We start from the raw sequence: 9,681 nt of genomic DNA on the forward strand, positions 1-9,681 counted from the left end.
TCAAGTTATTTCAGAGAAAATTGTGCATTCTTCGTTTTTTGTGGAGGGGTACCAACAAATTTGAGCACGTCTGTATTTACTGCAGGATGGATACCCTTTTATCATGGCTGTGTTTGCTATTTTTCACTTCCTAGCATAAACTTATAGGTACCTTTGGTGTCAACAAAATGTTGAGTGACAGTGGCAGTGTTTGACAAAACAATTCTCATTTCTTAAGCCACAGTTGCTCAGTGAGAGAGGGAGATGAATATCCTGTTAACTGTTTCATTCATAGCAACAGTAATGTTCTGCCATTGCACGTTAAATGTTCATGTTAACAGATGAACTCATGGAAGACCTAACCTGAATAAGACCTATTGCAAGGTCATTATTTGCATTTAAAAACACATGTCAATGATGGGTCAGTAGGCGAAACATTTTATGCTTTTGCACATGTGGTGACTCTTCACATCTTCATCAGCAACCAACTGCGGATTACAGAGGACATTTTATAATAAATTCCTCTCCAGCACCGCATGGCGTCTGACACTTACAACTTACTACTGATGAGCACTTTGAATAGATTAAACAGTCAAGTGAGAGCATTGAGAAATACATCTTACAGCCTTCTCTGTGCAAGGGGCAACTAAAGATTTAGTTGCTGAACTCAGAAACCAAACTTTTGAGTATCTGAAATCCTGAAAGCTGCTGGTTGCCTTCCTCTCCATCAAAATGTCAGTGCTCGAATGTGCATCCTCCCCAAACTGACAGCAGGACAGGCTTTTAAAGACGCTTGGGGATGATACATCATCATAACCTCAAATCCAGCCTTAAAATCCTACTGATCTACGCTACACACACACACACACACACACACACACACACACACACACACACACAGATTTAAAGTCAAGAGTTACATTTTTCAAAGCTACTGTATATCAAAGCTCCCAGCTTCCTCTTAAGCCAAAGAAGGTTCTCATAAGTAATTCACTGTGTGGCCAGTGTTGGTTACACAACTGCACGACCTCCAATAGCCCAGAAAAAACACACCACGTAGCTGCAACAACTCTTTGAACGTGGCTACTCTTCAACTTATGTATTCATGTGGCGTGTGACAAATTGTGTCAGCACATTACTCTAGTGAAGCATTTTCATGCATAATTTATCCTCAAGCCTGCATTCCACACGGACATTTTTAAATCCCTTTGAAGTTAATTTCCTCTTCATGATAAACAGCCTCGCTCGCTTTGGCTACGTTGCATGTTATGATTATCTGTGTCGTCTGTATGGAGGGAGTCACCTGTCCAAAACAATTTTACTGTACAGTACTGGAGTGCTGGAAAGACTTACATTTAATAATCCACCATGCAAAAAAAACAAAACAGAAAAAAGCCTGCCGTGTTTGTTGTGTTTATAAATCCACGGAAAACTTAAGGGTAGTTATTATACACGCACGTGTGCGCACACACACACAGGCGTAATTTTGTTATAATGATAAATGTAAAATGTTAAGTGTTATAAAAGATAAGTGGTTGGATTCTCATTCAATGTAATTGGCAAGCCCCCCCCCCCGCCTCTGTGTGAGACTTCTCCTGTTTTTCAAGCACACAGCATGGCAACTCGTGAGCGCTCCTGAGTGCATTCAGTATGCATAGAAGTGTAAAACGCTGGTCCAAAGTCTGCACTTCAATTCAATTCAATTTTATTTATAGTTTAAATTAATAACAAGAGTTATCTCAAGACACTTTACAGATCAGGTCTAGACCACACTAGACCACATAATTAACAAGGACCCAACAGTTCTAGTAGGTCCCTGCGGAGCAAGCAACAGTGGTGAGGAAAAACTCCCTTTAAGGAAGAATTCCGGATAGACACAGACCCTTGGTAGGCGGTGTCTGACGACCGGTTGGGGTTGAGATGAAGAGTGGCAATAACAGTCACAATAAAAGATATTGGAACAGTGAATAAAAAAATTGTAGTTTGTAAATGTGCTGTATTTATATAGCGCTTTTCCAGTCTTAACAACTGCTCAAAGCGCTTTTACATCTACAGGAAACATTCACCATTCACACACATTCATACACTGTGGCCGGGGCTGCCGTACAAGGTGCCACCTGCTCATCAGATAAACATTCACACACCGATGCGCAGCACCGGGGGCAACTCGGGGTTCAGTGCCTTGCCCAAGGACACTTCGACAATGACTGCAGGGGCAGGGATCGAACCACAAACGTTCCGATTGGCAGGCAACCACTCTACCACTGAGCCACAGCCGCCCCGTAGTAGTAGTAAGGCACAGCAGAGTGTAGTAGGATGCAGGATGTAGCAGGGCATCACAGGACGTGTAGAAACTTGTTTTCCTGAAACTTGTTTTTCTTTCAGAGGATTCTGTGCAATAAATCCCTACTCTTAGATCCGATATCGATAGTCTTTTGTTCATATTTTAGCCATTTAGATCCTTTAGTTGTCATTAACTGTGATGCTAAAGCAGTTTTAGCTTTCCCATTGTGCTTTTGAAAGTTTTGACCAATCTGAGTAGTGGTTTTTAGGGCCTGTGAATTAAATTCGGAAAAATACCCACAATGCTGCAATTTTGTTTTACAGAATAGTACAGAATTAAATACAGTTAAATAAAATAGTATCAGTATGACTATCAAATGTCTGAAGATAAATATCAATTGTACTTATACTGGAACAGATTTGATACATTACAAATGTATCTATATATCTCTATATCTATCTATCTATCTATATATATATATACACTGTGTGTATATATATATATATATATATATATATATATATATATATATATATACACACACACACAGTATATACAGTATATACCGACTACGGCACTGGGTGGAGATCTCAACCCTCCATTGTTGAACCCAAGGTTATGCCTGTGGACATGCACGCACGCACGTGCACACACACACACACACACACACACCACACTTTGACATCACAGAGGATGGCAAAGCTTCTTTCTGCTGCATAAAAATGGACTTTAACTTCTTGCAAAATGAAAACAGCCTTCTACCCATGTCCATTTACGTCTTCTGCATCCGGTAGTGCATTTCTAGAGGGTCAATGCTTAATTCAAGGAGGACAATGAACAACACTGTAACAAGCTGTGAGTGCTACAAAAGAAATACTGTAAATGCTATCTTTGGTAGTTTTCACTGTGGACTATTTTCTCAGTTTTTGTGTCTTAGTGACTGATGGGAACAAAATTGTTTTTTTAAATTGATTCAGAATTTAGCAAGGCTGCTGCAATTGGCAGAGGCCAAACAAGCCATGTGTGTTCACATAGACATAAGCAGATAATTATTCTAAGTGTCTAACGAAATAATTGTAAGGATCCCTAGGGAGCTCAACATTTTGGTGAAGAGTAAGATTCTTTTTGTTTAATTTTAATAAACAGTAATTTCATCATCGGAAAACACAAAATACAACTATCAAAAGCAGTTGTGGTTAGTCTTTCCCTGTTCCAACAATCCCTTATCTGTTTTAGTTGAAATAAACCGTTCATAAACCCATTTACATGTGCATATATGCTGGCTTTACACACGGTAAAATATATTTTTAATATAATATTATATTATTGATTATTTGAATAGACTCTGGTAAGTTTGGCAATGGCAGTTTAGGTTAAAAAAAGGATCTTATTCATTCACTATCAGGCACTTAGAATAATAATATGAAATTGACTATGCACATTTGCATTACGGGATTACATTGAAGCCTGGTTTGCAGCTGCTGGTTACAGCTTTCCTACACAATACAGGACGAACTTGAAAGACCATTGTTTAAATTAGTCACTAAGACACCAATGCATTTTAAAATAGGGTCCAGGTGGAAAAATACTTAAATGACACTTTACAATTACGTTATAATTCATACTAGACATATTACCCCAGACATTTTTCTAGTTTTGTTGTTGATTAAGCTAAATAAATGAGAGTTGTTAAAAAAAGTACTTTCAGAGGAAATTACAAAATTGTATGGATGAAAAATTGTATGTGTATTGTATCTATTACATAACAATAATTCCAATATGTTGTTTCCATGGCCAATGAAAGTTCAATTAATATTTGTTATGTCATCAAGTATAAAGTCTGGAGTGGCTCCATAGACCTTGCAGCTGGGACTGATTTTGTAAACTCACAGAACAGTTTCTCTTTTATACCCCAATGAGCTTTATTCTCTTGTAGTGTCTTGCTCTGTTCTGAACCAGAAAATGTTCCCATTTACTCAAAATATCCCCCTGGGTGCTCTCAGTGTTATCTATACCATGTTTCCCAGTTTATTGTCTATGGTGCAGTTCCACACTTTATATCTGATGACATCACACATTTGAGTTTAAGCACTGGTGTTTGCTAATATTTTTGGAGTTTCTTTGACCATTAATATAATATAAAAGAGTTCAATTTTGAAATTTTTCTTTTAACCCTTGTACGTAATTCAGGTCAAATTGACCCATTTCAAATTTCTACAAGAAGAAAATGGTAAAGATATAGATTTTTTTCTACCAGAAAATCAATGGCCTTACCTTATTTCCTACGATAAACATGTATTACTGACTCAATTCAGAAAATTATTCTGGATATGACCACTTATGTTTTTTCCAAGATAATAATCGCATAGTGGATTTTTAACATGAATTACAACCTAATGACAAAAAACGAATCCCACTTCCATTTTCAATTGTGTTCTAGTAGAGACTGATTGCATTCCACAAACATTTATGTTATCTCAATTGATTGAAATTGAGATAAAACAATATTTGTTAATTTATTATGAATTGTTTTTAAAACCCCAAATAAGTCACGGGTCAATTTGACCCGAGGGATCCCAGGGGTCCCAAAAGTGAAGACATTTCAAGGGTTAAATGTACTATAATGTTTACATTTATTATACTTGTGAGTTATCTACCTATGGTTACAATGACAATGGTGGTACGTCCCGTCTTATATCAGATCGTTCAACTTCCTGGATTGCTCTCGTTCTGCCGGATATCATTCTTTTTGGAAATCCATTTCCAGATGTCTGTCGCCTTCCGCTTTGTTTGTGTTCTAATTCTAAACCCTGCTCAATTCATAAGGACAACGGTTAACTGCTCCTCAGATCTCTGCAGGGTAAATCCAGACAGCTAGCTAGACTATCTGTCTAGTCTGAGGTTTCGGTTGCACAACTAAAACAACTTTGAACGTACACATTTTCAACCAAAACAAGTTCATTCCGGAGACTATTTTGCAGCGTAAACGGGGCTCCGCTTGAAGCTTAGCACTGCCCAAGACGATTGTGATTGGTTTAAAGAAATGCTGATAAACCTTTACTTGTTTTTCTCTGATTCCGGATTGCTGTCTGGACTAGCCAGACCCTCCTCTGCAGCACTGTGGAGAATGGTCTGGCATTGCGATGTAAAGTGATCCTGTTGACAGCTCTCAGTCTGTGATCAGCTGAGTTATTGCTATAATTGCAGAGACAGACAGGACAAGCTGCTGCTCAGCCCTCAGGAAGGTGATAAAGTTTTATCTCCCTCATGTGACTAAGGTCATATTTATTGTTGTGCTATATGTGATTGTTGATTTAGAATTTGATTTAGAATGGTGTTCTTGTAACATGTAACCCCAGGGTAGTTATCTCACGTTTGTTAATTAGCATTAAACAAAAGTCTAGCTGAGGCTGATGGGAAGGTCATTAGTTTGGCAGGTGTTTGGTCATAATCCCAAATATTGGACCACTTGAAATTTTTATCAGATGATGGTGCAAGATGAAAAATTAAGAGATTACCAATTAAAATTCATCCTGGGCGGATCATATGTGTGTGTTGTGAATTTCATTGCAATCCATCCAATATTTGTAGATAGATTTTACCCTAAGCTCTGAAAGGTGAAGCTCATAATGGCCCTAGAAGAACTAAAAGATTTATCTTCAGGGAAACCATTAATGTGCATACAACACTTTCAACAGTTAAGATATTTCAGTCTGGACCAAAGTGGTGGACTGACCGACTTTGCCACCCAAAGAGCCACAGGGCTAGCTTACCTCAAAATGAGAAAAGCATTGATCTTGTCCAAGATTGAGTGAGGGATTTGGGCACAGGGAGTTTGTAGTGACAGGATACTTTGTTTTAAGGCGTTGTTTATCATGATGCATGCTTTGGCTTAAACCCTGTGCATCTGTATAATATACACACAAACTCGCCTTTTTTAACAGCGAGAATGATTTCTTATAATAAAACAGAACAAAGTGACTACGTAATCACCCTTTGTTAAATGAATAAAATGGGGATTAAATGATCAAGGGTTGGCATCATCTAGCCTTAGTATAAGTAGTCCCCAGGGAGAACATCAGAATAAGAAAGAGTAAGAAAGAGAATAAGAAAGCAGGTGAATTGACAGGCAATTGCCTCACTTGGAGGTTGACAATTGCCTGCCAACTGGGTCCCTGAGCAATTTCTCTGTGCACAGGGGAATATAGGCTTGATGACGGGGAAAATGAGGCTGAATAATAAGCTACGCATGACAATCTTTCTCTGTGGTGTTTTTTACTTTGTCCTTTGTCCCAACCAGTGATGATTGTCCTGCCTTGGAGCTGCTTAATTCACACACATAAAGTGGCTTGTAAAAATACTCTAAAATACTTAGAGAAGCTAAGTGGTGCAAGGTTTACAAATGGCTCGGCTGTTCACAGAGCTCCGGCTGTGCTTTCTTGTAAATTACAGAGCCATTACATGGATGATGAGTGTTGGAAAAATATAGGCAGAGAAAATTTCCTCTGCTTTCCCCAACCCACACAATGCACAGTACATGTTCAATATTTAGCCCTCCAGCGCCCTCAAAACCACAGGTGCTCCAAGTCATTTCCCACAGCTTCCCACTGACGGATCATTTCCAACCAACCAACCAACCCTGCCACCCTGTAATATTTTATATACTGAACAAAATTATGAACGCAACACTTTTGTTTTTGCCCCCAGTTTTTCATGAGCTGAACTCAAAGATCTAAGACTTTTACTATGTACACAAAAGGCTGTTTTCTCTCAAATATTGTTCCCAAGTCTTAATCTCTGTTAGTGAGCACTTCTCCTTTGCTGAAACAATCCACACCTCACCAAAGGTGGATGGAGTATGTCCACAGTGCCAGACGCCATTGAATGTGAGCATTTAGCCACTCAAGTCGGTTATGATGACGAACTGCAGTCAGGTCAGGAGAGAGAGAGAGAGAGAGAGAGAGAGAGAGAGAGAGAGAGAGAGAGAGAGAGAGAGAGAACCCTAAACCTAACCATGATACTAATCATGCTGTCTAATCAGCATCTTGATATGCCACACCTGTGAGGTGGATGGATTATTTCAGCAAAGGAGAAGTACTCACTAACAAAGATTTAGACAGATTTGTAAACAAAAATTTAGAGAAATGAGCCTTGTGTAAACATAGAAAAAGCCTTTGACCTTTGACTTCAGCTCATGAACAATGGGGGCAAAAACAAAAATGTTGCATTTATAATTTTGTTCAGTGTATTAAACTAGTGCGGTGCCAGTAATTGTAAAATTATTTTTCTACAAATAAACATGCAGTCATAAAACACTTAGCTCCCAGCACTGCTGCTTTCAGTGTTGGCGGCGTACCCGTTAAAAGCATTCTCAACAATAACTCATCTGATGATAAATTTGCCTTTCATTTACCCATTCACAAGGCACTGGCCACATGACGTGGCCATAGATTCATTGCTGCACCTCAGTCAGAAGTGACGGAGAGAGGTGTTGTGACCGCAGGAGAGAAAGACCTCGCTCGCTCACGCATGAACACGCACACGCATGCACACACACACTGCAAAAGAAGCAATGTAGGACTTCATTCCCATGTTGTGACTGGTCATTCCCTTTAGGTAGCAAGTGTCCATGACTGACCAGAATTGTATATGCACAAACAGGTCTTAATTTGTTGGAATAAGACATACCGTCATACCCCTTTATGATTTAACTCCTGGGACAAGCCTTGCAGATACAAACATTACTGAGGCTGTACTTTTCAATTCATAATGTAAATATTACATTACAAATATTAGATTGTGAACTGACAACAAGAGTTGTGAGAGAGAGACACTTTAACACATTCTAGATAACATATTGCCTTTGTACAGTGTGACCGAAGGAGAGGGAGGTTCTTCTTGTTTGACTTGTGATATGTTGTGAGGTGGAAAATAAGGTTTCTGAGGTGGGGGTGGATGATGAGCCATGAAATATTTTCCTGCAGGAGACACAGACCTGCAGTTTATGTTGTCCTTTATAAGATTAGATCTTTCTTACATAGTGCCTACATGCAAAGACTGCCACTAGCCATCAAAATAGCACACTGCCCGTTGTGCAACATCAATAGTCTGCATAATATGTGCAGTTAGGGTAATAAGCCGCCTTATTAACATACAATCCTTTAAAACCTAACCACGATCTTTTCTTAAACCTCAATCAAGTATTGTTGTTTAACCATTTCCATACCTTAACCCTAGGTTATTTGCCAAGGCAACTATATTCTTCTTGTCTTAACCACACACTAGCAACCAGTGCAGATACTGTTAAAAGAAAGAATTTTTTATACAAACTAAAAAAAACGTGACTGAAGTTTGTCCTTAAAAATTAGTCTTAAGATGCCGGTTTTCTCTGTGACATGGGACAGCCTTGTTGCAGTTATTGTATGTTGTATTTGATTTTGAAATACAAATGTTACCGGAAGCATGACTTTAAAATAAGACACAATATATTTGCAGATGGATGCCCAAATGGCCATTTTGTTTCCATGTCTAAATACGCACCAGTCAATTTCCCAGCAGACTAGCTCGACCACAGCTGAACCAGCCTTTGCATAATGTACAGAGAAGAAATGCTACTAGCTGAAATGTGGTTCCTTTTAAACAGACAGAGTAAATATGTTGTCTGAATTGCAATGAGGGAAACTGTCAAGGCCTATTAGAGAGCGTTCTTTCATGCTTTGAAGATGTGATCATTTATATGCACATGTTTTACTTGTTTGAAATAGGTTGAATGGGAGGGAAGAATCATGCCGGTGGTGATGGGTGATTTGTGGCAGGCAGGCTCCCCAGGCTAGCTTCTTGCAATGACTGCCATGCCTGAGAAAACACTAAATGAAGATTGTGGATAAACCTTTTAATGACAGCCAAAATACTTCTTCACTGCTGGGTTGCTGCCAATCATAGTTAATGGGTGGGAAATCACTGAAAAATAACGTGCAGTCTTGATTTTTTTTTTCATAATTATGAAGTTGACAGTGCACTGTTAATACATTAACAGCACCAACTGACATTTTGAAATCTGAGAAAAAGTAAATGTTAGATTGTGATAACAGGGTGTTGTTGTTCTTAAATCACAATGAGATTTTGATGTTATGTATCCAATAGGGATGAGCGAGTACAGCATTATCTGTATCTGTATACCACATGTATTATCTGTATCCGGATCCGTACTCAGACTGGGCGGGGCTTAACCAGGAAGTGGGTCAGATTCTCTTGAAATGTGCGGGGCTTTAACCGGTATGTTATTAAAGCATGCAATTGATAATTGTTGATCAAAAATTTTTATATTTATTGCTGATTTAAAAAACTATTTACATGACAGCATCAAGCTTCAGATCAATGGTGTTGTCATGGTAACAAACAAACTATATACAGAACGT

General features: G+C 38.6%; 1 protein-coding gene and 1 long non-coding RNA gene across 2 annotated transcripts in view; both read right to left on the reverse strand.

Annotated features, from left to right (window-relative positions):
* The window catches only part of zmat4a (zinc finger, matrin-type 4a), a 206,531-nt gene that overhangs the window by 9,987 nt on the left and 186,863 nt on the right, over window positions 1–9,681 (reverse strand). The window lies entirely within an intron of this gene.
* The window catches only part of LOC117944805, a 21,476-nt gene that overhangs the window by 2,519 nt on the left and 9,276 nt on the right, over window positions 1–9,681 (reverse strand). Inside the window, exon 2 of the long non-coding RNA XR_004656668.1 lies at window positions 2,097–2,099. This is a non-coding gene — a long non-coding RNA (uncharacterized LOC117944805). The remainder of the gene's footprint in view (window positions 1–2,096; window positions 2,100–9,681) is intronic.

The sequence above is a fragment of the Etheostoma cragini genome, chromosome 5, assembly GCF_013103735.1.
Source record: "Etheostoma cragini isolate CJK2018 chromosome 5, CSU_Ecrag_1.0, whole genome shotgun sequence".
Taxonomy (NCBI): domain Eukaryota; kingdom Metazoa; phylum Chordata; class Actinopteri; order Perciformes; family Percidae; genus Etheostoma; species Etheostoma cragini.